At 62.4% G+C, this 27,068-nt stretch overlaps 1 protein-coding gene and 1 long non-coding RNA gene across 6 annotated transcripts in view; both read right to left on the reverse strand.

Moving 5' to 3' along the window:
• PIEZO1 (piezo type mechanosensitive ion channel component 1 (Er blood group)) overlaps positions 1 to 27,068 on the reverse strand; it is a 65,831-nt gene that overhangs the window by 38,205 nt on the left and 558 nt on the right. The window lies entirely within an intron of this gene.
• Positions 23,481 to 24,467, reverse strand: LOC139082502 (uncharacterized). The gene is made up of 2 exons (XR_011538565.1): positions 24,305 to 24,467; positions 23,481 to 23,773 (listed from the first exon to the last, which is right to left on the reverse strand). It is a non-coding gene; the product is annotated as an uncharacterized lncRNA (long non-coding RNA).

A 27,068-nucleotide genomic window follows, 5' to 3' on the forward strand; every position in this document is an offset into this window, starting at 1 on the left:
CAGGGGCCAGCCCAGGCCGGCACTGCGGCTGCCAGTGGAGCCACGAGGTGCGCGGGCGCAGGGCCTCCCGTCCTCTCCCCACCCCCAGGCTGAGCAGGAGGGAAAGAATCTCCAAGAAGCTCTGGCTGCCAAAAGCGGGAAATCAGAGACAGAGTCAGAGGGAGCGGGGTCAGAGGGGAGGGTGTGGGAGGCACTTGGGAACGGATGCACAGCAGCCCCAGCTCAGGGCACGGATGGCACCGCCCCCACCCTGGGAGGACCAACTGTGGACCACAGCACGCACAAGGCCTGCCTGAGAGTCCCTCATTCGTTCATTCATTCATTCATTTAACACACAGCTAACGCCCTGTGGAAGGCACTGTCTAGGCTTGGGGACACAGCGAACAGTTAGAGAAAGGCCAGGAGGTGAGCTCTCTGCCCACACAGACGAGCACGCTGAGCCTTCAGCTCTCCTGGGGGCCCCGGGATGCTTCCAGCATGGCCCGGCGCAGCTGTCCCACCAGAGCACCCGGCTCCCCCAGAGACAGGCTGAGATGGGCTGGCCCTGGCTGGTCTCCCTGACTCCATCTTCTGCTGTCAGCCCTGCCAGGAAGCTGGCACCGGGCAGGCGGGTGGTGCCCGGACAGCCCCAGATGCCAGCCCAGGGGACATGAGCTGGGAAAGCTGCACCCGCTGGCTCCCACCCCAGCAGGGCAGCCTGGGGGGCAGGATAAAGAAGGGGTTCAGGTTATGCCCCCAGTTCATTGTCCCTCCCCAGTGAGCAGGGACTGGGGGTGGGCGAGAGGCCGGCCAGCAGAGCAAGAGTGACCTCGGCCAGCACGGGAGCAGAAGAAAACTGGCCTAGATAGTGGACTCCTGGCCAACGCTCCACCCCGCCGTTGCTCAGATGAGGAAACAGGCTCTCAGAGGAGAAGGGCTTTCGTAGTGGTACAGCCAGGACTTAGGTCTTTCAAAACATCCCTGGTCTATGTGGCTTGTGGGGCTGCTGGTCTAAGTGCCATGAACGCGGTCTCACTATGACTGTGCCTGCTGAGGAGGCTCAGGGCATCAGAGCAGACTGCCTGGAGGAGGTGGCATAGCTTTTGGCTAAGACGTGGGCAAGGCTGGAGGAGGTTTCAATTAGCCTCAGGTTCCAGCAGAGAAAGAAGAAATCCAGCTGGGGAGGAGGTGGGCACCAAAGACTTTCCAAGAAAGGGGGACAGGGCCTGCCTCGGGGCAGCTCACCTCCCCAGCCCCATCAGGAGCTGCCAGTGGCAGGGCAGTGACCTCATGAGGGAAATATGCATCTTCCTGAGCCAGGAACAATAGGATGGGGGTGGCGCGGGGAGAAAGCGTGCTGGGCAGGAAAGGGCTCCCTGGCCGCCTGTCCCCCCGACCAGCACAGCTTAACCCTTCACAGACCCTTGCCCGAACCCTCACCCGAAGGTGCATTGGAGCCTAAAGGCCCTGGCCCACATCCAGCCGGCCAGATCTTTGTCCTGTAGAGGAGGAAATTGAGGCCCAGAGAGGGAGGGACCGACCCCTGGTCTCCACTGGTGCCAGGTCAGGAAGGGAAGGTGGGGAGAGGGACGGTCCATGCAGAGGGCCGGACACCATGGCCATGGCCACAGGGAGACGGTGTCTGCCAAGGGGACATCAGACACATGGGACCCTGTGTCAGCATGTGGTTCCTGGGACGTGTCCCTGAGGCTGGCCTCCAACTCAGGTGGGAGAAGAGCCACGAGGCTCTGGAACTCGCCGGGACCTTCCCTGGCCCGTCCTTCCTACAGGAGCTGGAGTGGGGGCGCCTGCTCCGAGCCTCGGTTTCCCCATTCGAAGAGTAGGGTGGACACGCAGCATGAGGGCTGTGGTGGTGACGGGTGGGCAGGTCCCCGGCTCGTGGGGCCCTCACCCAATCCTCCCTCTGAGCAGGTGTTTTGGTACCATTCACAAGGAGCCTGTAGGAGACAGGTGTGGCCAGTGGGACACAGTGCCAAGGTGCCTGTGCCCATAGGCCGGCGTGGGCGGGATGACCTGGGCTCACGGGGAGTCGTGACCGACGTGGTGGAGGGATGCTGTGCTGCGGCCAGCATGAGCACTGGGAGCTGACAGGACAGTGGGCCAGGGAGAGATGGCAGGAGGCTGCCGGGTGTCCCAGAGAAAGGCAGCAAGGACGGGGGACACACCACGGCCATCGCCATCACTGTCCCCGGGCACTGCGAGGGACATGTAGTCACCTTTAGTTTGCAGATGAAGAAACTGAGGGAGACCCAGGGACACAGCTGACACCCTCGTAAATGGCGCAGGTCCAGGCCAGAAAATGGAAGGCGGGTGGGTGAGGGTCACCCCAGGCCAGGAGGAAGGGGCTGCCAAGCCAGCCCTACAGGACAGCTGCAGACAAACGTGGAGGGAGGTGGCTCAGGACCAGCTCGGCAGAGGGGACAGTGGCAAGCAGGGCACACGGCAGTGCCCGACGTGGGATACCAGGGTGGGGCTAAGGGGTGCTGGGAGCCCAGGGCAGAGCTGCCCACCCTCCCACTGGGCCAGAGGGGTGGCCAGGGCCTCTGTGCAGGGAGGAAACAGAGTCAGGATGGCAGGGGGAGGTGGCAGGGTCCAGAGTCCAGGGGCTGCTGCCCCACCACACGGCCACCCCTCCCCCTCCTGCCGTGCTCTCCTCGAGGTGCGGCACAGGGCACCCGAGCTGCCTGGGGGCCAAGGGAGAAGGGCTGCTGGCCGTGGGCTGGGACATCAGGAAGAGGTTCTGGAAGGAGGCAACACGGTGGCACACAGCCCACGCCAGGAGTCGGAAAACTTGTCTTGGCCCCACTCTGGGCCTCGGTCCCACTGCCTGTGACACAGGGGAGCCAACAAGCTGATGTCTGTGGTCTGTGGGTTCTGCCCAGCTCTGCAGGAGATGGGGGATGCCTCTCTGTGCCTCAGTTTCCTCATCTGTTAAGCGGGAGGGATTGTAACTGCTCCCCCTAGGGGGTGGAACTGAAACCGCACCCAGCGTGTAGCAGGAGAGAACTAAGGTGGCCTAGTCTCCAGGCACCATGGGGCGCCATGAGCCCCAGGCAGCCGTCGGTGCACCACGGTTCCTCTGTGTGACACTAAAGCAGAAGGAGCATTCGTTTACGCAAACATAAAAAGGCCCGGAAAAATCTACATCAACCTGATGTCAGTGTTTACCCTGCAGAAGGGTCCTGGCAGTATCTGTACGGTCTCCTTTTTTTTTTTACAAGGAGAACATTCTCACGCGTTACTGGAGTCGTTAACGAATGAACGGATGGAAAAGAAAAGATGGGAGGAAGTGAACCAGAGGGGCCGGGTGCAAGGCCCAGGCTTTCCTTTCCCAGAGGGGCTGCAGGCTGGGAGGGACGTGAGCCATCTGAGTCCTGGAGCACCAAGGCAGTGGCAGGACTAGACCTGGGGTCTCCGGACCCGGGTGGGCACCTCGTGGGTCTGCCTTCTGCCACCAGCCGGGCTAAGCTCCTCGGAGCCAGGCAGAGCCCAGGGACGAGAGGACCAGAGTCCCCAGATGACGGCTGCCAGGCCAGGGCAGCGGCTGGGGGCAGGGGTCCTAGTCCGAGTCCCGCCTGCCCCCAGCCGCTGCGTCTCCCTGTGAGCCCTCGCTCTGCCTTATTTGGCTTGGAAGAGAAGCCCATAAACACTTCCCTGCCAGCTCCTGCCAGCAGGCCAGCAGGGCGAGAAGAGGAGGAAGAGGAAGAGGGAAGACAGACGGGGCACGTCGAGGCTGCCTGGCTGTCCTCTGCCCTCTGGAGACGCCCAGCCAGCTGGGCCCACAGCCCCCACAGCAGCCCCCACAGCACTCGAGTGGCCACACCTGCCCCAGCCCCCCAAGGCAGGGGACAAAAATCCAGAATCTGGTCTGAATCCAGACCCAGACCCAGAGGTGACTCAGGACTTAGATCCATCCCCTTTCTGGAAGAGGAACGCTGGCGAGGTCGGCCTAGGGCATAGGGGGAGCCGGCCATCTGAGCGCCCCCCACCCTTTGGGGGCAAGAACTGTGGTGGGAGTCAACATAGGCAGGGGGCCTGGCGTCTCAGAGGCCCTGGGCACGCAGGGCCCTTGGAGAGCATGCAGACCGGGAAGTGGAGGGTGGGAAGAGGAGCTGAGGGCCCTGGCCGGCCCACACCAGCCCCGCCAGCCACGCCGGTGGCCCAAGGAAAGCCTGGTCCTCCCAGACACCAGCCACTCAGCATCCTGTGCTCCAGTCACTCGCCTCCTGCTTGTCACCTGCTCGTCACCCTCTGTGAAACACTCTCCAGCACATGCCTGCCTGAGACCCCGTCCCCCGCCAGCGCCCACCACCCCACAGGCCCACCTAGTGAGGGGCAGCCTCTCTGCCCCCTTGGCGACCCTGGCACTGGCCACACACTGGCCTTCGGGGCTTTACTGGACAGTCGCGGGGCCGAGACCCTCACGGCATTCCCACTCCCCGCCTGGCCCCGAGCCGAAGGACGGAGGGAGGCCCCCTCCTGCCTCACGGAGAGCCCAGAGGAAGCTGGGGAGCTCACACCCTCACCCCTTCTGAGGGCTGGCGCAGATCCCGAGGTGCAGAGAGGAAGAGGTCTAGAGCCTGTCACAGTTTACGAAGCTCTAAAGGAGCTTCACAGGAAAGAAACCGAGGCCGCCACAGAACGGAGACCACAGGACTCACACATGGGCTCCCGGGGGAGGCCAGGGCAGGGTGAGGGGCCCTCAGCAGCCATGGGCAGGAGAGGCCGAGGGGCACAGTGACCTGCCTGGAGCCTGGCCAAGAAGCCTGGGGCACTGCCGTGCTGGCCAGGGTTTAACCAGCATGGTGTTCTGGTTTAACCAGCATGGTGGGGCCGGCCCGGCGGCGCAGCGGTTAAGTGAGCACATTCCGCTTCGGCAGCCCAGGGTTTCACCGATTTGGATCCCGGGTGCAGACATGGCACCACTTGGCAAGCCATGCTGTGGCAGGCGTCCCACATATAAAGTAGAGGAAGATGGGCACAGATGTTAGCTCAGGGCCAGTCTTTCTCAGCAAAAAGAGGAGGATTGGCAGCAGATGTTAGCTCAGAGCTAATCTTCCAAATCAATCAATCAATCAATCAATAACCAGCATGCCATCTGGGTAGCTTGGTGTCTGGGTTTAACTAGCATGGTGTCCAGGTTTAACCAGCATGGCGTCTGGGTAGCTTGGTGTCTGGGTTTAACCAGCTCGGCGTCCGGGTTAGGAAACCTGGCTTCACGGTCACCTGACCTGAGCAGGGCCAGGCAGAGACGGCCAGGCCCCCTCCCGGCACCGCTAGCTCCATGAAGCCATGGTGAGTGCCCAGGGCTGAGGGGGCCTGATGGCCCCTGTGTGCTGGGCAGAGGAACCCCAAAGTCCTCCCACTCAACCCCCCCGGGTTTGGAGAGCACCCACCAGCTTGGAGCCGGGCCACGCTCCAGCCACGCTGGGCCTACGCTGTTGGTGAAACACCTGACTCGTGTCGGCCATGAGGCTCCGAGGGGCGGGGGACAGCAGCAGACAGGCAGCAGCGAGGGGTGGACGGAGGGGACTGGACCAGTCCTGGGGGCTCCTGATGGTGTAGCAGCAACAATGCCGCGGGGGCAGTCTTGAGACCCCACAGGAGCCCAGGCCGACACCACTCTGCCCATTCCACAGATGCACAGACCGAGGCTGCAGAGGACGTGGCTCCCCCAGGTGATGGCAGCTGAAGCAGGAGGGACCTGAACCCCTGAGCCCGACCTCTCAGCCAGCACTGCCCTGTCCCAAGGAGCCCGGGCTGGGGGTGACGGGTGGGGCAGGGTGCTCCTGGGGGGTGCAGGCGGCCTGGCCTCACTGACCGTTTACAGGCCTCCTGACCCCAAAGTGTCTGAACGTGGAGTCACCTCCAGGTCCCCCCACCACAGGTAGACGTTCTCTGCCAGGCAGACAGGTGAGCAAGGAGGGGCTCGGCCATCAGTGAAGACCCACCTTCCAGCCGAGGAAACATCCCCACATGGGACCCACTGCTCCTCTCCCAGGACCCTCCCCACTGCCCAGGGCCAGAGAACCACAGTGGCCTTGGCCCGTCGTTGGTCCTGAGCTCTGCTCCCCTGAAAGGTCACCACCCTGCCACAGCGACCCCTCCACCCACAGGGACACGCCCAGATTCCAGGCCAGGGGTGGGGCCCACCTTCCACAGGGAGGGACCCCCATGCACAGACCCCCACCCTGGGCAGGCACCAGGCTCCCATCTGCACAGCCACCTCCACAGGTAAACAGGCAGACGGGCGGGCGCCCAGGAAGGGGCAGTTTATGGACGCAGGGCCCAGACGCGTCGCAGCCCCCACACTGCCCACACCCACCTCCGCGGGGATGTGGTTTGGTAATACCACCCCACCCACCAGGCCACCCAGAGCTTAGAACCCGATGGAGGGGGCCCACAGTGAGGGGGTGACACAGTCAGCCCATCATGAGGTCCCCACAGCCAGCAGCTGGCACAGGAAGCCCTGCTGCCACACGGTGGGTGGGAGAGGGAGGCGGGCCTCATCCTCAGGTCACTGCCCTCCTGGATTCCTGCCACCAAGACTCTCCAGGGACGGGCAGGACCCCTTCCAGCCTCAAGGAAAGGGGCTCCCAGCTGCGCTGCACCCCTAGACTGTGAAGGGCAGACCCCACCATGCGGTGACTTTCGCCAGGTCATACAGGGTCCTCGCTGCACTGCTGTGAGTGCTCCCAAGGCCTGGCCCTGGGCTCCATGCCAGCGAGGGCCTCCTGTTGGGCCATTTGTCAGATGGGGAGACTGAAGCTCGGTGGGCCCAGCCGGGCTGCCTGTGTGGACATCACGTCCTCCCACAGCCTCACTGCTCTCCTGGAGACCGAGCTGCGACCTCTGTGCCTCTGCACACGAAGCTCGGTACCATCTGCTCTTTCCTGGACCCGCAGGCCCAAACTCGCAAATGCCACCTTGGTGGAACAACCTACATGCGACCCGCACACCAGGTCGCCGGGGACAGACAGCAGCTCCAGGTAGCAGCCCCTGACAACAGGAGCATCCGTCCACGGGCAGCCTTGTCACAGAGGGCGCCCATCGGGAGGCACAGATAGAAGTGGGCATGGTGACAGGACAGCAGCTCGGGGATGGGGCCAGGTGACACCTGGAGATCCAGGTTATGATTCGTGTCTGCCCAAGTGTCCAGCTGGCAGCGGGCGGCTAACATCCTCCGCTGGAATGAGGCCACCGCACGGAGCTGCCGCCTGGAGCAGGAGGGTCCGTGCTGGCTGCCCCGGCGCACCCGCAGCTCCTCTAGGAGAGGGCAGCGGGAGGCAGGGAAGGCGCGAGGCTGACCGTGAGCAGAGCTGGCTGTGGGCCCACGGCAAGTCACTGCTTCTCCTCTGTGACCTTCGGTCTCTCATCTAGAAAGTGGGGACGGCAGTCCTGGCCCTGCCCTCCCAGGGGGACTGTGAGGATCTCTGAGACAGACGTGCAGGAGCATCTGCCTGTGGGGGTTGCCGCAAGCATGGGGGGAGCGAGCGTGAGGGGAGGGCGAGTGGCTTCAGGAACCAGAGTTCACTCTAGAACTAAAGCAGGTGCACACCCAGCGCCCTCACCACCTGGAGCTGCTCGCTGGTTTCCCGAGTGCACAGAGGAGGCCCAGGTCTCCCATCCCCCCACCCTCCCTGCCTGACCCCGAGAGTCCAGAGGCCTCAGACCACACAGATTAGCGCAGAAAGGGGTTGGCCTCAAGCTCTGGGTAAACAAACACGCTCCAGGACCTGGAACTGCCCCCACCCCCACCTCCACCCCACCCCCGAATTCCAGGCTAATGGATATGACTGGTCCTGCAGAGGCGGCCCCACTGGGGGCACCTGAAATGATGGGTGTGATGAGGCCACGCCGCACAGGGGACTTTCCTGAACCAGGACACAGGCCTCTCCACCAGGCTGTGCACCTCGTCCTCAGAGGCCACGTGCCTGGGCACCCAGCACCCCTCACATGGACAGAAGCTACCCAGGACTGACCACCAGACAGGGCCTCTCCCACCCTCAAGAATGGCCCTACCCAGAGCCGCTCAGGCCTCAGGGCAAGGGTGGCCACCTCGCTCCTGCATGCAGAGGGCAGAGGATGCAAGAGTTTGACACGGGGCCCGCACGAGAGCACCCAGCCAGTGAGGTGAGCCAGCTTGCGTGGCGGGAGAGCGTGCTGCACATTAGGACTCAGGCTCTCTGCTGCAGGCCCCCAATTAACACACACAGAGCAGCCGTCACGTGTCAGGTGTGCTCATAAACCCAGTGATGCGGAAAGGAGCAGGACAGCCAAGGGGCCACCCTCAGCGACCAACGGTTTCCTGGGTACAAAGGTGGACAATTAACTAGCACACAAGAAACACAAGAGAATGAGATGATGAAAACATGAAGCCTGCGGGAGCCAACAGGGCGGGTGCTGCTCAGATGGGTCCTGAGCAAAGCCCTCTCCTTTGAGGGAGACGGGACCTGGCCGGGAAACCCCACAGCAGCACATCCAGTGCAAAGGTCCTAGGGTGGAAATGCCTGGGAGCTAGCTCTCAGGGGACCCAGAGGAGGGCAGGGGGCGGGTGTCGAGGTGGGACTTGCTGTGACAGACAGCACAGGCCACATGCAGTCTCTGGGTCTCAGTCACAGGAGACTGGATCCTTTTGAAGGCCCCTCTGCAACATTTTCCCATCAATTTTTTATTGTGACAAAATTTAGCATAACCCATTCTAAAGAGCTGCGGTCCTCAAAGGGGGGTTCCCAGGCCACACCATCGGCATCACCTGGAGATCTGGTAGCAATGCAGATTCTCAGGTTCGCCCAGACCCGCAGGGCCAGCCCTGCAATCCATGTTGTAACACCCTCCAGGGACGTGGGCGTGCCCTGCAGACGGAGACCCAGTGCTCCGGAAGGTTACCTCAAGAGCTGGAAGGAAGCAGGCGTGTCATTTTTCCAACTTTGAAGGAGCAAAGGCTTATTCACTACAGTCCACTTGCCACACCTGTCCTTTGATGTGTGGCATCCAACCTGACGGTGTGACCGGGGACGTCCCCTGGGAGATCAGTGCCCTCTGTCCTCGTTACCTGGCAGGGGTCACCTTGTCCCTCTCGATCTCTGGCTGCTGCCTTCTTCCAAGTCGTGCCTCTCCCCCAGGAGCATGGCCCACAGCAGCCGGGCCAAAGGCAGCGGGGGCTTCCACAGAGCTCTGGGCTGTGACTGCCTGCCGGTGCCACCCCTGAGGGCTAGGGCTGCCTTTCCAAACCTGGGGGTCCACCCCAGGCAGACTGGGGCCCACGTCTACCCCCAGCTCCGGGCCTGGGACACAGGTTGGGGTGCTGACTCAGAGCCCTGCCCTGTGACTCAGTCCCCCGGCCTGTCTGCTCTGGCTTCTGCAAAGGCCCCGGAGCCTGGTCATAGGCTGGCCCTGTTCTCTAGGGCCCTTCCCCTGCACCTAGGGAGGAATGCCACCCGGCCACCTCCTACTGGCAGGTGGGGGCGGGGTCACTGGCTCCAGGGGGGCAGCCTGGCCAGGTGGTGGAGGGGGCCCCTTCAGAGCCCTGGCGTCCCCAGGGATGAAGAGCCGAGGCCAGGGTGGCACAGGGCAGGCGTCGCGGTCAGGGTGTTTAGGAAGGTGGCTGGGGTCATCTCTGCACATTTCAGCAGGACACGGTGTCAGGTCCTACTCAACCTGCCCCCTCTGTACCTCGGTTTCCCCTTTAGGGAAATGGTACAACAACGCTCCCCAGCAGATGCCAGCCCCAGCACAGCACCTGTCCCCAGAAGGCACCCCCCACTGCCTTCTGAAGTGCGTCACAGAGCTTGTGTGATGACCGGGTGACAGGTCGTGCTCGGGGCAGCCTGGAGAACTTGATAAGCTATCTCCATCCGGGACAAGGGCGCTGAGGTCAGGGGACGTGCCGGTCACGCTGGGTGCTCAGCTCTGCGTGCTTCCTCAGAGCGGGCAGGCTGGGAGCGGGGTAACGGGCCTCCGGGCTAGCGTGGCGGTGAGCTGATGAGTCAGCTTGGCGAGGCCACGGCCCCAGAGTTTGGTCAAACACAGCCTGGACTGTGGCTGGGAAGGCAGGATTTAGGATTCACACTTAACTCTGTGGACTCTGAGTAAAGCAGGTGACCCTCCCTGACGTGGGTGGGCCGCGGCCGGTGGATGAAAGCCTTAGGAGGCGGGACCGAGGCCCCAGGGGATGAGGGAACACTCAACAGCCGCCCTGCAGAATGCGGACTCAAGATCAAAACGTCAACTCTTGCCTGAATTTCCAGCCTGCCAGGCTGTCCTGCAAATCTCAGACTTGCCAGCCCCACAACTGTGTGAGCCAGTTCCTTAAAATCAACCTTCTCTCTCTCTCATGTGTACGGATGATGGACGCACGTGCGTGTACCCATATGCACGTATGCATTACAGGAGATAGCCCAACTACCGAGACCCCAGCGGTCCTGTCTCTCTGGGGAACCCTGACTGACCCCTGTTTTCGAGAGCCTGCACTGCGCACACCAGGCTGGCCCATCTCTCTGAGACCCGGGCCCAGGAAGCTACTCTGGATGCTGTGTGGCTCAGGGCTGGGTGAGCAGCGTGCGGGGGCCCTGCACGTCCTCTGGAAATTCAACAAGCCCATGAAGTGGCCAAGGGAAAAGTCAACACGGTCCGCTCATAACAACCAGCCTGGGCAGCAGCTCAGCCCGGCCCCACCCAGGAGCCAGCCTGGGACAGGCCCAGCCCACGCTGCGCTGAGCACCCAGGCACGAGGGGATGGGTGCAGGCCTCCCCAGGCTGGAACCCTGGGCTCCATCAGGCCAGGAGTGGGCCTCAGTTTTCCCCTTGTGTGAAAGGTCACTGACCAGCTCAATATAACATTCACTTTCCTTTTCTTCTCTTTGCAAAAGGTTTTTAGCTGCAGAGAAGCACAGAAAGTAGGCGCTCTGGTCACAGAAAGTAACAGCCAGCCCCGCTCCCCCGGCACCGTCTCCTTGCCTCTGACACGCTTCTCCTGCCAACTCATATTTTACCAAATGAAACTCCACTGATGAAGCTGAAGGGCCCTTTGCTCATCTCCCCACAATCCCTCCCTCCTCCTCTCAAAAAGCACTTGTGAATTTGGGGATATGCTTCCTGGAAAGGGCCATTTCTGAGCTCTGGAATCCCATCCGGGGTCATTTCCAAGTGGGCATGCCGGGCCTGTGGCTGTGGTCTGTCTGGGGCCAGAAAGAACAAAAGAACCTCAAAGCATGCTGACCTTCCTGGGCCAGGCCCTGCGCCCGCCCCAGAGGGCCCAGCCTCGCCCACACTCCTGCCAGCCCTGCTGGGTCCCTCCCAATTCCCGGGAGACCAGAACCCAGAGGCCTGGCGAGGGGGCAGGCCCTGGCCTCGGTATAAGCAGGCCGGCTTCTTCCGCTCTGAAGTCAGCGCTGAAACCGCCAGAGGCATGAAAAGGCATGAAACCAGAGGGGCTGAGAGTGGCTGAGGGGAAGCGATGGCTCTGTGGAAAGCCCTGCCCCCTCCCCGGCCCTCCCCCAAGTGCGATGCCCTCAGCTCAGCCCAGGTGCCGGCCCTGCGCTCACAGGACAAGCACACGCCCGGTGGAGGGAGGCCCCACTGCTGTCTGCTCACCCGGGAGGGGCTGTGTTTGGGAGGGTCACAAGCCAAGGCCACTCAGCCGATGAGTGACAGAGCCAGGCTGGCCAGCTCCAGCCTTTAATGTGGGGCCGCCTCCCGGGCAACCAGGGAGCAGCAGCCCCTCTCAGGACTCAGAGCAACGGGGGGAGCCGAGGACTGGGACTCAGCTCCCTTCTAGGCGCCCGCCGCGACAGGACAAAACCCATGTCCCCCGACATGCCCCCAGCCTTCGCAGATGTGCCCACAGCTCCTTGACAACCGGACTCTTCCCTAAGCATCCACGCGGCTCACACCCGCTGCCCCCCACGCAGCCCTCCCCGCACTGCATGCATGGCGGGCACGCCCCCGTGTCCTGCCTACGTCCCTGCCACCTTAATTCAACAGACCCTCCAGGCCCAGGCTTGCAATGTGGGACCCGCGAACCCCTGAAGCTCTGAGCTGCCTCAGATGGTGGGGGGAGGGGCCGAGGCACAGGCCGTCACCCAAGGCTGGGCCCAGCCCTGCAGACTTCCAGAGCAGCCGGCGCAGGCAGCTGCCAGCGGCCTCTCCTCCAGCACCACTGTGGCACAGTGGGCGTTTCAGCATGCTGCCTGACGCCTGCAGCCCCTCTCCCATGCCCCATCTGGCCCCGGGACCACGCAGTGGGGATGGCAGGAGTGTCCCCACCACCGGCACGCTGGCTCCTGGTGACGGATAAGCTCCCCAGATGAGAGCAGAAGACGATTAAGCAGTCACTTAAGAGCAGAACGAGGCCGATCCCTGCACCCTGGGGGAGGCAGCGGGTGGGGACAGGGCAGTCCTGGCTAAAGCTATACGTCCAATTCCAGGAAACAGGGGAGTGAGAATGAAGACCCAGCACACTGCTGGCTCACCCTACATCCTGTTTTTATGGAAAACTAATCTAATTCCTAACTGTAAAGCAAGCAGCCGACATCCGTGGGGGTCCCTGGAGGCCATGATGTACAGGCCCCCCTGAGGCCTGAGGGCTCCCTTGGTCCGGCGTGGCCCAGCCAGCCTCCCCACCGCCAGCTCCACTCACGAGGGTCAGACCCTCTATCCCAGCATGCCCCCACCCCTCGCCCCAGACCCTTCCTGGCAGCGAGGAGCAGGTCAGCTCTCGTCCACCCCTCCCCCCCACCATCTCAGCTGGACCCTGCTCCTTGAAGGCCTCAGCCAGTCTGCGTGGGGACAGCTGTCACCTCAGGGCTGCCGCCCACGATGGGCAAGTTGGACGAACCAGAGATGCCACGAGCTGGAAGGACCTGATCCTGGGCCTGGCAGACTTGTGGCTATAGGACTCAGGCTTTGGGGTCAGAAGAGCCTTGGCCAGAGGCCTAGTTCCACCTCTGTGGGTTGCAGTCCTCTCTGAGCCTCAGTTTCCTCACCTGTAAAAGGGGGACGCCAACCACCTCCATGCAGAGGCTGAAGTGACTAAGGTCGTGATTGGAGCACCAGCATCATTTTCTTTATTCACATGAAGGTGTTTGCCAACGCCCACCCGGGGCAGGACCTGCGCTCCAGCCTGAGGGCCGGAGGCTGCTCTGAAGATGCCAGCCACCTGCCCAAAGCCGCAGAGCCCTGGGAGCAGAACCAGGCCTCACCGCCCACCTTCCACCGCTGCACCCTGACCACAGACACCCTTCCAGGCCCCTCCTGCTCCTCAGGGTCAGACACAAGGAAAGAAGCCTAAAGCGGCATCTGGCCGGCTCCCCCAGCCCCAGGCCTGGCTGCCACTGCGGCTCTCCCGGGGTCCCCGCTAACAGACAGACAGGACAGACGTGTGGTTCCTGTGCGCCTCCTCCAGCTGCTGTAGCCGATGGCAGGACACCAGTGAGGGCCAGAGGGCAGGAGGGCCAGGGAGCCGAGACAGGTGGGCAGGCCTGGTGTCAACTCCTGTACTCAGAACGCCAAGTGGGGCTGTAGAAACCCATTCCCAACGCCTCCTCTACAGTGTCCCTCTCACCTGGAGAGGTCCCCAAGGCCAGGGCCGCCCCCCCACCCACACGCAGACACACTCACTGGCTGGGGTCCCTCCCCACCCACTCTGTTGGCCAAAAGCACACAATTCGATCCTTGCAGCTTTGATCTAGACGGATCCCATGGGAGTCTGAAGGCACAGGCAGCCCACAGGGACAGCCTGACACCCGTTCCCTCTGCAGCATGCCCCGGCCTCTGTGCTTGATGCCAACCACACACTCGCCCTCCTGTGACCCAGCACACGGGCCCCAGAGCTGATGTCTGGTTCCATCCCTTCCAGCTGTGCGACTTGGAACTTGCTTAAGCTCTTCAAAGTGCGAACCTTTGTGGTGCTGCCTTGAGGACAGCACAGGGTCTCATGGGTGGGCAGCCACACAGGGCACGGCTGTCGTGCCCCTTCCATCAGCTGACTCCCAACCCCGTCCTGAGAGCAGGGAGCTTCCAGCCAAGGCTGGTGATGGCCCCCAGTGTGCAGGACCCAGCATCCTTCCTCAGGGGGGCTAGGGGCATTAGGAAACACTCTCAGCTGCCAGCACTCTCAGGAGCTGGGCAAGGTGGCCCTCAGTGTGGGCTCCCACCACCCCAAGCCAGGGCTCCATGCTGGGAGCAGGGGCTTGTGCCTGCCCAACCGCTCCCTCCTCCCTGGCCTGGGGAAGACCCTCCCACCAGCAGCCCACAAAGTCAGTGCCCTCAGTGCTGTCCTGCGGGAGTGCCCAGCACCGTGACTCAGCCAGACCCAGCACGTTCCACTGTTCCCGCCTGAGCGGTCAGCCATGGGCTGGGTGTCCTTGCTCCGATGCCCGGTCTCAGCCGTGGGACGTCACCAAGCCATCAGTCAACTCGGCCAGGACTCCTCACCTTACCGGCAAGGCCACCAACATGCCCCGAGGCCTTTGGTGAAGAGCTCCCTAATCAGAGCGCTGTGACAAGCAGCTGCAGGGGGCAGGCTTCCTTGGGAGGCACATGCAGCCCGGCCACCCTGAGATGCCATGATGGAGAGACTCGTCATGCACCCGCAGCCCGAGGCAGAGCAAGGGCGTGGGACAGGTGGCACCACCCCTGCCTCTTGCTTAGGTGGATTTTGCAAGGTACTTCCACTCACACCACCTGGCGGGTTGTCCCCAGGGCCATGAGGCCACGCGGGGCAGGCTATAATCTTACGAGTGGAAATTAAACCAAGTGGGGCGTGGAGAGGGCCAGTGGATGGAAGGGTGGCTGCAGGTACTGGGTGCCTAGAATAGCAGGTTGGTATGTCCCACTTCTAAAGGTGGAGAGTCCAAGGCCCAGAGAGGCTGAGTAACTTGCCCCAGGACGCCCAGCAGCAGAGCTAGGACTTGGAGCCATGTCTGACAGGACCGGCTGGAGGCAGGAAGAGAAAGGTGACGAGAAGCTTGGCCTGGGAGCTTTTCCAGGCCACTGCCTCTGCTCCACAGGTACCTGCCACCCCCGCAGACAGAGGAAGGCATGTGTTGCCTCCCACCCCACTGGTTCTGAGGACGCTCATTGCCCGGCAGCTGCTGGGCACACAGGGGCCACGCACGTTCGAGCCTGAATCCCAGCACGGCCATACTCTGGAGCACCCCAGTGACAGTGTTCAGGACAGGGCAGAAGTCAGCAGAGGTCCCAAGGCTGCCCCAGTGGGCCCCACCTTTAACCTGCACAGAGTGGGGCTGGGGCAGAACAGGCGCCACGGTGGTGACACAGGCGGCAATGACGTCCAAACACCCCGATGCCCTGGGGCCGGCCTAGCAGGAGGCTTGGCTCCCCACTCGGCTGCTAGCATGACCATCCCACCACCACCGAGACCCCGGGGTCCAGCATCTCCTGTCTCCAAGGGCTGATTTCCCAGGCCTGTGTCAGAACTGGGAAGAAGTGGCAGGAATCCTGGCCGCCTGCACGGAGGCAGTGAGGAAGCTGCGGATGCAACTTATCGTCCAGTGTCCAGTCAGCCTCTGGGGCCATGTGGCCCAGCCACTGGCAGGAGCTACCACCAAGGGCACTGTTCAGGGAGGAAACCAGTCCCAAGTTACAAGTGACCAACGGACAGGCCGGGGATGGAGTCCCTGGAGGATCTCACACGACGGCCCTGCCCCAGGCAGGCCAGGCTTTGCGAGAAGCAGGCCAGGTCTGGCAGAGGGTACAGAGGAAGCATGGTGCCCCAGCTCCTTTCCCCATAAAATAGTTTCAATGCCCTGCCATCCCCTCCTCTCTGAGGGGTGACCCTTGGCAGCTCCCACCTCGTCCTTAAGTCACCCGTGCCAAGGCACAAGCTCCTGAGGCCACCTGGACAGGACGCACCTGCCCCTGCCCCTCGGCAGCACTGTCCTCCCTGACAGGGCCCACTCCGTCCAGAAAGCCACAGCCCCCACACGGGCCTCGCCCGCCCCGCAGGCTCCTGAAGACACGGCTGGACACCCTGCCGGCTCCCGGCCCCTCGGGAGGCCTGGAAGCGTCTCGCAGGCTCTGAAATGTGATATGGCCTGTCCAGCCCAGAAGCTTCTGGAGCCTCCTCTGGAGGCAGCAATTACTCTTCTTCCCTCTGCCTCGTGCGGCCTCCTCCCCTGAGGGTTGGGGGGTCCTCCCAGCTGGGGCTCCTCGGTTCAGAGCGGGCCTCTAGAGGAGCATGGGCCCCTGGTCCTTGCCAATACCTCTTGGCGTCCTGCCCTTCATTATGTGTTTCCACGATGGGGACCCTGGGCAGACAGAGAGGGACAGGACGGCCGCCGAGAGCAGAGAGCTGAGGGGGGGCACCCCCGCATGGGGAACCGGGACGTGATGTCTGCCCAATTTAGGGGCATGAGAGGAGATGGAAAGGGAGAAGACGGGCCTCGATCCAGAAACAATCCAGAGATGTGTGGACAGGAGATGGTCTGGTGGGAGGCGAGACGCTGGGAGTGAGCACGGGCTCCCTCCCTGTGAGCTGCTGCCTGGGCTTTGTTTATTCAGCATAAGCCAGGCCTCACTGTAGAAGGACTGAGAACGGCGGCCCCCACCCCCCAGCCCTAGCAGGTGTCTCCACCTGCAATCCCAGGGGCAGAAGGGCACCCAGCGTCCCCCGGCTTCCTCAGGCAGAGGACACAGGGACACAGGACCCTGAGCTCACCCCCACCCTCCAGTGTCCAGGACCCGTGTGGAGCCTCCTCTGGGCCAGAGATGCTCTAACACTTGGCCTCTGTGCTGACCTCCTTCTCCTGCCGTCATACTATCTCCCCATTTGTCAGGATGGGGACACTGGAGCAGGGGAGGTCCTGGCCGAGGTCACGGAGCAAACAGGTGCCAGGATCACGTGGCTTCCCCTGAAGAATGAGGCTGCCCCACCCGAGGGCCCCCTCAGGCACCACCCCGGGGCCCACACAGGGCCTCAAGCCTCTGCCCCTCGGTCCTCCAGGTCCCTCAGCACCACCAAGCCCCCTCCTGACCTCCAGAGATTAGGGCCCTCCTGGCCGCCTCTCCCTGGCTGGAAGGTCTGCGCCCACTGATTACGCGGCTCCCGCAGCAGGATGGAAGTGTCACAGCTGGGGCTTGGGAGCCGGGTGCGGGGTGACCCTGAGACCCGGAGCATCAGAGGGCGCAGCTTCAAGCAGGGTCCGCGTGTCACAGCCTCCGCCTACGTCCACTTCCCACCCGCAGGATCGGGCAGTGGCCGGCCTGGCCCTGACCAGGCAGGGTGACATCAATGAAGAAGCAAGGCATGGTCAGCAAGATGGCTCTGCACAGAGCGGAGGAGCAATGGCTGTGCGGCCAGGGCCAGGCTCTGAGCTGGCCTGAGGGCCGAGGGGACAGAAGAGGGAGCAGGACGCGGTGCTGGCCCATGAGGAATGTGGCCGTGCTGCCGAGGACTCACAGGAGCCCTTCTACTGGGGAGAGGCCGGGAGAGCACTGGGACACATGGGGCTTCCTGGTGTCAGACAGGACAGGCCCCAGCGCCAGGCTGCGCGGGATGCCCAGACGCCGCACTTGCCAAAGCACCTGGGGGTAGTGCTGTGGAGCCCTGAGAGCATCCTGTCCCTGAACTCAGGGTCCAACGTGCGGAGTCTGTCTGAGGGGGACAGCCAGAAGAGGGAAAGTCAGGCATTACACCGAGCGGTCCCTGTGCCCCTGGGAACAGCAGGCAGATCAGGAGCCCAGGTGGTCACAGTGCAGTAGCCAAAAGGAGCACGCTCCATCCAACAGGGGGCCCGGGGAGGCCACGCTGAAGACAGGGCACGAGACCCAGGCAGGCCGGAGACACCCAGGACAAGAGGGGCAAGCAAACGGGTGGCCCTGGGACAGGGGGACAAAGGCCCTGGGAGGGGAGCTGAGAGGGTCTGAGGGCTAAGCAGGCAGACGAGGGGTGGGGGGCTGAGCAGGAGGACGCAGGCGGGAAGCAGGAAGCACAGGGCAGGGCCTGGAGGAAGTGGGGACCAGCCCAGCCTGGGCGGAGCGGCCACCCATCAGGAAACACTGAGAGGCCCCTGCCTGCCAAGCACCCGGCCACAGCCGCCCCCTCGATGGGGGAGGAGAGAGGACTTTCTGGCAGGAAGCTGACCGTTTAAACAGAGCAGGTCACCACTTAGCAGGACTTCAAATTAAAGACACCTGCTCCTAAAAACACTATTAAGAAAATAATTAGGACCGGTCAGCCACAGGCAGGGAAGCACATGCAGGACATGTGGCTGAGAAAGAGCTTAAACCCAGAACCTGTAAAGAACTCCCACAAGTCAAAAATAAAAAGACAATCCAATTTTTTTAAATGGATGAAATATTTTTAGAGACACCTCCCAGAGAAGATGTCGAAGGTGATGACCATCACTCGGCACCCGAGTGAGGCAGGTTAGAGCCACAGGAGACGCCACTTCGCGCCCACGAACGGGTTGAAGTCAGAGGTCCACACGCCATGTGCAGGCGAGGGTGTGGGCCCCAAAGCCCCCCTGCCTCGCTTCGGGGTGTAAAGACACTACCTGAAGAAGCAATCACGGCGTCCTCAAGGTGAGCCGTGCGCCCCATGCCCCGGCAACCCCACGCCCAGGGGTGTAGGAGCGAATGAAAGTCAAGTGTGTGCACAGAGGGACATGCAGCTGGCAGCCTCGTGCTGGCAGGACAAGCACCTGCGGCCCGTGCAGATGGAGGAGCCATGCACGGGCACAGCCACCTGGACGGCTCCCACAAACACCGCGCTGAGCGACAGCAGTAGACACGAAGGCCACGGCCCTGGTGGCCCCTCGAACGTGAACCCCACATGCAGGCAAAACTAACTGGGGTGACAGAAGCCAGAGAGTCGTGGGGGGGTGACCGGAAGGGGGCATGGGGTCCCCAGGGCAGACGCATTCTCTATCTGGTTTGGGGAGGTGGTTATATGGACGTGCTCAACTGTCAAAACCCATCCCCCAGAACATGGAAGATGAGGCCTTTGTCCGCTCACAATGTCTCATCTGAAAACACACTGTGTGGACTGGGCGCTGTCCTCCATGGGATTATGTCGGACCCCAAAGCCCAAAGCAGGACCTGCACACGGCAGGTTCTCTAAACATGTGTGTCAAGTGAATGCCCGAAAGAAGGCAGCAGAGGGACCATGTGTCAGCCACAGGAAGATGGTGGCCAAGGGAAGAGCCCGCAGGACCGAGGTGAGGACGAGCTCGGGGTGATGGACAGGATAGAAGCTGGAGGTTTGTGGGGACAAGGCATGGCTGGAGCAAGGAACTGGGGAGTCACCAGGTGCACTGCCATGCTGAAGGCATGGGGCCCGCGGGCTCCCCGGGAGGCAGGACTGTCAGCGTCAAGAACTCAGGTGCCAATCGGCACTCCAGCTCCATTATATCACCCCCATGTCCTCCTCCGTGACATGTGGCCACCACCGCCCACCTGCTGGAAGTCAAGGTGCTCACTGTGGAGCGCAGCTGCCAGCAGCAGGCGGGGCATTGGCAGGGTCTCGCTCTGAGGGGGCACTAGAACGTCGGGGACCCTGTGCCTGGCTGAGGCAGCAGGGTTTTCCCAGTGGGCAGTGGGCAGCTCTCGGGGCTTTAAGTGGAGGAACAGCTGCTCAGATGTCTCTGGAAGGCCAGCTGGCCGTGGGACACATCTGGACGCAGAGCCAGAAGCCTGGGGCAGGAGGGCGGAGAGGCCCCTGTGTCTGTCCAAGCAGAGGACACAATGGCAGTGGACATGGGCGGAGGCTGCAGAGGGCTGGGGAGAAGAGTGGACAGTGAGTTGGAAAAACAATGCAGAGGCTTGGGCCCAAGTGACTGGTCAGCTGGAGGAGGTGACCAGACAACTTCAGGGACGAAGAGGCAGAGCCAGTGCCCAGAGGAGCAGACGGAGGCCGAGGGCCAAGAGCCCGGGGGGCTGGGGAGCTGCTGCCCCTGATCCACATCGGAAAGGCAGCTTGCAAACCCCACCTGGACTTTGGTTAGCAGGGCGCACGGGGGGCCTGCCGGCGAGCGCAGCACCTCACACAGGGTGGCCTCAGGCAGTTCGGGCAACCTGCTCCTTGTAAACAGCACAAGATGGGGGACAGACAGGCGCGGAGAAAGCCTGGTGCTCAGGAGCTGCCGATGGTGTTGTGTGGTGGGGGGTCATGGTGGCCATTATCACCCCTGGCCACAGGCAGATGGAGAGATGGGAAGGAGGAAAGCTGGAAGTGCTAGGACAGGACAGGGGGACGGTGGCTCCCTTTCCCTCTTAAAACCCCTTTAATGTTGTTAAAATGAGGTGGTGTTTTAACCATAAACAGAAATCAAGTACATGAGAGGAAGGGAGGGAGGGAGATGGGACCCGGGGCCCCAGCGGATCCAGGAGGTGAGAGGCCAGGACCCAGGCCTGAGGCTGCGGCTCCTCCTCAGAGGGCCCCCCGCCCTGGGAGCCCACCCTGGTCCCCTCCTGCTTCGCCCGTCCGGGCCAGCCACAACCACGGCCACGGCCACAGCCTTTGGCTGCTCCTGCAGGCCTGAGGAATCTGTTTGTGTAGCAGTTTTGTTCTCTTCCTTTCCCCCAGGGATCCACAGGAAGGCCATCCAGGGAGGAGGCAGGAGAGCTGGGGAGGCAGAGGCCTAGCTGGCACACCTGGGCCCTGCTGGCGCCAGAGCCGAGCCGGGGGCAGCTGGGATGGGGCCTGAGGACGCGTGTCCCTCGCCCAGCTCAGCTCCCTGCAGGGGGCAGCTCCTCCCCAAGCCTCCCACCCCCACCTCACGGATGGACGCCCCCTCCTGCTCTCAGTCGGCCCCAGTCCCCCTCCTGCTCTGCGGGAGCCGGCTGGCTCTTGGGCCCACTTCAGCCGCCCATTCACCAGCAAAGGAAACCACAGGAGGTGGCCGAGGCAGCCACTGTCCCTCTTTAGCCGGAACCCGAGGAAGGAGAAGTGGTCCCAGCTATATATACTTATGGAGAAAAACAGTGTGCAGATCGGAGCCTGGTAAACAGCCGGCCCGTTACAGGGAACCTAAAAATATTCCCTATAATTATGTTATTAAAACACACCAGAAAAATTGACCCACCCCACTCAGCAGAGGCCCCGAGACGGCTGCAGGGACGCGGGAGGCTACGCACGTCGGCCTGAGGGTGCCCTGGCATCACCCAGGGGCTGGGCTGGCCCGGACACTGCCCCATCGCCCTGGGGTGGTTCTCATCTCCCCGACTGGCAGCCTCCCCCAGGGCTGATCGCAGCCACCGGCCTCAGCCTGTCTGCTCATCCACAGAATGGGAGGATCCTGACCCTGTTTCCACCCCTGAGAAACACTCCCCATGAGCAACAGAGGGGGACGTTACTGTGACTCCAAAGACCTGGGAGCCACCTAAATTCCCAGGAGGGGCACCCCAGTAACCTCGACGCCACAAGGGAGGGAGAGGGGAGACTGAGTGGCGGTGTTGCGGCTGCGACAGCAGACACATTTCTGCTTCGACAGGAGCAGACAGACCTGGAAACGGGCAAACCAGAGGCTTCCTTCTGAGAACAGGGGAGGGGCGGGCAGGCTTAAGGTTAAAAGCAGAACTTAACCTTATCTAGCATTTCACTGTCTTATGGAAAGCATTCATAGATTATTTGTGCAATTAAAACGAAATAAAAATCAGAACAGGGGAGGGGTTCCAGTCTCGGGTCCCTCCAGCCCTTTTCCAGGCCCAATCTCCCTACCCCACCCCATCCAGCACTGGAGCCCTGAAGGAAACACACTCCCACAGCACCCCCATCCACCAGGCCACCCACCCGGCTCTTTCTAGAGACAGAGTCCAACTATGGGGGCTGCCCTGGTCTGGGGCCTGGAACTGCTACCCTGCCCTGCCCCAGCCTGGCTGCCGACTTTTCTCCCTCCAGCAGAGTGGCCTCCTCTGGGGCTCACCTACCCACAGTCCTGCTCAGCCTGGACCCTATTCTGTAGGGCATTATTTGGGGACCCCGTCTTGCAGGGCACTATTGGGGACCCCGTCTTGTAGCACATTATTTGGGGACCCCATCTTGCAGGGTGCTATTTGGGGACCCCATCTTGCAGTGCATTATTTGGGGACCTCGTCTTGTTGGGTGTTATTTGGGGACCCCGTCTTGCAGGGTGCTATTGGGGACCCCATCTTGTAGCACATTATTTGGGGACCCTGTCTTGCAGGGCATTATTTGGGGACCCCATCTTGTAGCCCGTTATTTGAGGACCCCATCTTGTAGTGTGTTATTTGGGGACCCCGTCTTGAAGGGCGTTATTTGGGGACCCCGTCTTGCAGGGCGCTATTTGGGGACCCCGTCTTGCAGGGCGCTGTTTGGGGACCCCGTCTTGTCGGGCGTTATTTGCTGCGCCATCTCTTTCCCATGTGCGCTGAAGCGCGGTGAAGCCCAGCAAACGCACTTCCAGAAGCAAAGCGCCGCGAGCTGGCGGGACCCCAGACCTCCCTCGGCGGCCAGGAAACCGCGGGCTGGTTAGAAGGAGAAGAATGAGCCCAGCCCCTCCCACGCCGCCACCACTGGCCCTAAACCAGGACGTCGGCTCCTGGCACCCGCCCAGAGCTGGGCCCTCGAGACCCGGATGAGCGAACGCTTGAATGAACTCCGGAGGCGCGGGCAGGGTCCGCGGGAGCGCGCAGGAACCGGCGGGGCGCGGGGGGCCGGCCGTCCCCGGGAACGCCCCTGGCTGGCCTGGCAGCCCCGTGCGCGCGGACCCCAGCGGTGGGTGGCCCCTTCACGCGGCTCCCCGGAGGCCCGACCTGGCCGTCGGCGGCCAGCACTCCGGCCGGGAGCCGAACATCTGGGAAAGTGCTCTGCGCCCGGCCTGGTGCGCCGGCGTGGGAGGGCGGCCCTGCCCCGGGCGGCCGGGGACGGGGAGCCCAGAGAGCTGGAGCAGCCTCCCAGTTTTCACTGTCTCGTTTACAGGGGAGGAAACTGAGGCCCAGAGAAGGGGTGAGGCAAGTTCAGAGAAGCACAGAGATTGCTGCCGCCCACGACCTCTCCCTCCCCAGTGCAGCCTGCCCTGACCTGGAACTCCACTCCAGGGCCCCCAAAGCTGACATCCTGCCAGCAGGAGGTGTGGAACTCACCTGCCTGGAGAAGGAAAAACTCCACCCTCAGCTTCATCCCTCCTGCCCCTGATCTGGTGGGGGCGTGAATCCCCGTCCCCAAGCCACCCGTCGCCAAGCCGGGTTCCTCACCCAGAAAACAGGCTGAGCCAGAGGAGTTCAAAGGTCAAGGGTGGGACAGAGCTCAAGGGTAGAGCAGGTGGTCCTGCCCCACCCCCCAGGACAGTCTCAAACTGAGAGGGACAAGGAGCTGGGGACAGGGACATGGCCACCCTGCTCCCCTTGAGGGAAAGCACGCAGCAGACGCTCCTCGCGGGCGCTGCCGGGCAGCCTGTGCGCCATGTTAGCTGCTTCTGTGACGCCTGCGTCTTCACCACGAGGAAGCACAGAACTGCTTTGGTAACCAGAGGGAAAGAATCTACGTCAAAAAAGAATCCACATAAAAAAATGTCTATATATTTCGAAAATAGATGACAAAGACCAACTTTTGTTGAATTCTAAGGAAAAGGGGATTTCTGAGGACCAGAGTGGCCATGCATCGCTTCCCATAAGAGGTGGCTTGCACCGGGGGGCTGAAGATTGTGGTGGCAGGAAGGGGACCTCTGTGACTCCTCGGGGATGGCCCCATCTCAGGATGGCCAGGAAGGCGGGCCCCGGCGGCGGCGTTCAGGGCGGATGGGGCCCCTCAAGGTGAGGTCGAGGAGGCCGCCCTTCCTCCTCTCCATCTCTGAGGACCGAAAGCAAATTCAGTGCCAAGTCAGAATGGGAGAGACGCCACCCAGGAAGCAGCCCGCCCCACGCGGCCAGGAGCGAGACTGGGCACTCCTCCCACCCACAGCCACGACACTTCCTCTGCAGGACCCTTCCCTGTGGGGCCCGGGGCTCTCCAGGCCTGGCTGCCAGCAGGATGACCCCAGAGGGATGGCCACAGGTGAACCATGCTCAGCTTCTGGGTGGACCCCCGCCCTTCCCTCAAACATGTGTGCACGTGCACACACCCCCTTTCGGTCCTGTCAACCAGGCGCCTCAGTCTTGCTGACTCATCCAGTCTTCCTGGGGGGCCAACACCAAGGCAGCGTCCCTTCCCCAGAGGAAAGCAGGGCCTGCCCCAGCTCTGAGGCCACCAGTCCTGGGTGCTCTCCTTCCTAGTGGCACCCGCAGAGTGTGGCCTCTGGATGGGACAGACCACACCTAAGCTGGCTCTGAGCCCAGCATGGTTCACCCCCAAGGGGCTACTGGGCAGTCCTGGATCTCACACCTGCACACGAACAAGGCCGTGCGTCCAGGCCTCCGCTGTCTCGTCGAGAGGACCCCGTCCTGCCCGCCTCACAGGGGTGTTGAGTCAGCGCTGGTGGAAACACCACGAAAAGGAGGAAGTGTCCCCATTCTAAACGGCAGCACTTCTCAGTGATAATGAGTCTGGCGCAGGGGCTGGCTGTGTGCGGTGGGCGGGCCTGCCAGGGAGGCTGGTCCCACAAGGCGAAGCGACACTGCGGCACCGGGTTTGTTTCCGCCGTCGGCGAGGAGGTTCCTGTTCTAACCACCTGCCTTTCGGCTCCGTTGTTTGTTCCTGGCCGCCCCCGTTAGGTCAAGAGTCAGGAGGCACGGCCTGTCCTGTGGGAATCACAAGACGCCCAGCCCGACATCCCTCTCGAAGATTCCAGCTCTGGGTCCAGACCCCCCAGGTGAGATGCGGCAGCGTCACCCCTCCCAGGGGGAGTCGGAGAGTCCCTGCCACGAGGAAGAGCGTTCTCTTCGTTGTCCGGGCAGTGCTTCTGCACAGGGAGTGGTGTGGGGCTGAGGGCACTCCAGGATGACTCAGACCCTCGCCTCAGCTGCTGCCCGAGCCAGCATAGGGCACCAGTCTGACTAATCTTCTCTGAAGGCTTTAGACACACCCGTCTCTCACTTCCAAAACATGCAGAACTCACCCTTTCTAGCCTCACAAGACAGCGGAGCAAACAGCCCCCCCATCCCAGCCAGGCCGGCGGGCCTCGACATCAGCAGGACGGTGCGAGGCTCCCTCAGGAGCTGCCCATGCCTGCGGGAGCCAGCGCCAGAGTCTCAGGTGTCGCTGGGCAGCGCCTTGGCGGCTCCACGTCACCCTCCCCCAGAGCTGAAGAAACAACTCTGCAGCCCGCCCCACACGCGGCACAGAACCCAGGTGGGCGTGGCCCGGATAGCAGGCTTTATTATTTTTTTAATTAATAGACTTTATTTTGGGGGCAGTTTTAGGTTCACAGAAAAACTGAGCAAGAAGTACAGAGAATTCATCAACAAGCTCCCTCAGGTGACTCTACTGTGGCCCAGGTGGGAACCCCACGTGAGCGCCAGCGCAGCGTCCAGAGGACCAGAGAATGGTCCCCGGCCCACCCCGCCCAGTGCCTGTAGAGGCGGGAGCTGCCACCAGAGAGCCGGAAGAACCCGGGAAGAACCCGGGACCCCCGGCTAATTCAAGGATCAACAAACTCCAGCCCTCAGGCCAAATCTGGCCCCACCACTTGTTTGGGTACAGCCCACAAGCTAGGAGTGGTTTTACATTTTTTAATGGTTGGAAAAAATATCAGAAGATTTCGTGATGTGAAAACATTTACTAGGGGGCCCGTTACAGAAAAAGTTTACCGACCCTGCACCATGAGATTCCACCACCGGGGAGCCGCCCCTCAGGAAGGAGCCCAGCTCCGATTCCCCCCAGGCCTCACGGGTCCCCTCCCTGTGCTCAGGGGGCTGCAGGTGTGGCCAGCAGGGGTGAACCTGCTCTTCTGAGAGCCTTCCCTGTCACTCCCCCCAACACTGCCAGCTCCTCCGCCGACCTCTAGCTGGGTCTGTTCTGCTTGTTTGTACCGTCTGGCTGTCTAGAGGCCCGAGGAGGAAACCAAGCCGGCACAGAGCACAGCCGGCTGACCCTGCGCTCTCCGGAGCAGAGCCCAGGCTGTCTGTCCACACAAGGGCTGACTCAGACCCTCCTCTCCGGCCTCAATGGTTTTCATTGATTCCTGTCCTGAAAATGTCCCCAAGCTTCACCACCTTTCTCTGCTACAGATCAAAACATGGTCTGTCTGGGAGCCACAGTGCAGGCTGCTCTGGGTCCCCTGCATTCCTGGCCCACGGGGCGTCTACTCTGACCTGTAATAGACGCTGGCAGAGGCCTACCTGGAGTGACTGAAGAGGCTCTGGAAAGGCTTTCAGAATAAAAACACCCCCACCCGCCATGGTCTGAAGGATTTCCACCCAACAGACAGACTTTCACAATGCAAACCACTCTATCTTTCAGTGAATTAATTTAATGAGACTGTCCAGCTCACGGCCACTAGGACAGCCCGGCATGGAGGGGGCTGGGGGCTGGGCGAGGGGTGGGATGAGCTCCTGGGTGCTGTGCTCTCAGCACAGTGGCCGCAGGGAAGGGTGCAGAGGACAGAACCACAGCGACATGCTTTTCGGAAGGGGCACCGATGACCCGGCCAGCAGGGGACACTGATGCCAGAGTTGGGGACACCCAGCTCTGATCCTAAAGCCAGAGCCTCCAGGGGCTGTTCTCCCACCCAACCCAGGGAGCAAGCCAGGGCCGGCGGGCAGGGAGGAACCCGGACTATTCTTTCCAAAGCCTGGGCCTGCCCCAGTCCGGCTGGCGGGGTGGGGACGGGAAGGGGAAGAGCGAGGGCCTGAGCCCAGGGCACGGACGTTAGTTCTGCTCTGGAGGATCCAGATTAAACAGCTCCAGGCAGGAAGCCCGCCTTCTCCAAGATTGGTCAGGAAGTCATGATGCAAGTTTGCGCTTTTTTTTTTTAAACACGAAAGAGAAAAAGAGATTCGTGCCCCCCTCACCAGCACTCCGGCCCTTAACATAGGGGCAATCTCCTCCCTGGCCGGCGACCCTCCTCTCCAGCGCCCCGGGCGAAGGCACCAGCCGCGCTCTCGGGGGCACTCGCCTCCCGCTCCCGTGGGCGCCGGGGTGCCATCCCTCTGCCACCCGCTGCCGCCCTCTCAGCCCGGCGCTCGGACGGGGGCCCCGCCGAGGCCGC

Source organism: Equus przewalskii, chromosome 3 (genome assembly GCF_037783145.1).
Source record: "Equus przewalskii isolate Varuska chromosome 3, EquPr2, whole genome shotgun sequence".
NCBI classification, from domain to species: domain Eukaryota; kingdom Metazoa; phylum Chordata; class Mammalia; order Perissodactyla; family Equidae; genus Equus; species Equus przewalskii.